Source organism: Podarcis bocagei (genome assembly GCF_964188305.1).
Source record: "Podarcis bocagei genome assembly, chromosome: 8".
NCBI lineage: Eukaryota > Metazoa > Chordata > Lepidosauria > Squamata > Lacertidae > Podarcis > Podarcis bocagei.
In genome coordinates this window covers 84,389,483-84,390,496 of record NC_138133.1, presented here as the reverse complement: position 1 = coordinate 84,390,496, position 1,014 = coordinate 84,389,483, and positions in this window count along the sequence as shown.

Below are 1,014 nucleotides of genomic sequence, written 5' to 3'. Positions count from 1 at the left end.
GCCATTTATCAGGGCAACCAAGGACTATTCAGTCCTGAACCCATGTCTGAACCTAAATGGAAATGGGCCTACATAATATTATTTAAACCCATTCCGATCTGGGCTCACAGCTGGGAATGGGATTAAGTCTGTCTTGGTTGCCCTGGTGAATGACCTTTGCAGAGAGTGGGACAAGGGGAATGTGTCCCTTGTTCTATTTCTTGATCTCTCACCAGTTTTTGACACCATGGACTGCATAGGGGGTGGGTGGGTATCAGGGAGCAATGTTCTGCAGTGATTCTAGAAGGTAGTGTTGCATGACTTCTTGGCCTGCTGTTTCTTGAACTATGGGGTGCTGTGGGGAACTATTTTGTCTCAGATGCTATCAAATATCTATATGAAGCCATTGTGAGTTTTGGAATAATGTGTCTTCAGCATACTGATGATACCCAACTTTCTCAGTAACATCTGAATTGGGAATAACTGGGAAGACCCTGGTCTGTACTCTGGGTGCAGTGGTGGTCTGGATGAATGGATAAATAGGGTCTGGCAAGATAGAAGCTCTGTGGGTGAGTTGTTCCGGGATCTAGAAAGACAGTAAGTTGCCTGCCCTGGATGGGGTTGAAGTTTTCCTAGAGGAGCAGGTACTTAACTTTTGGGTGTTCTTGGGTCCAGCTCTGTCACTGGAGGTGAAGATGCCCTCGGTAGTCAGGAATGTCTTTTACTAATTACAGGACATTTAAAGCACATAACCTTTTTAAAAAATCTGGCAGGAAACTCTTGATATTGTTTTGTTTGTAAGGATATATTCAAAAATTGAAAGATTAATTATTCTTTTTAAACACACACAAACACACCAACCATATTGGCTTTTAAATCAGTGAAGGGGAAACTATTGTAGAGTAAACCATTGCAATATATGCAAATGGTTCAAAGACCCTTCAACAATTGGGGGCTGGAATATGGAATATGTATGGAACATGTAATATGGAACATTGCCTGGCATGACAACTGAAGCATTCTAAAAACAGCTAT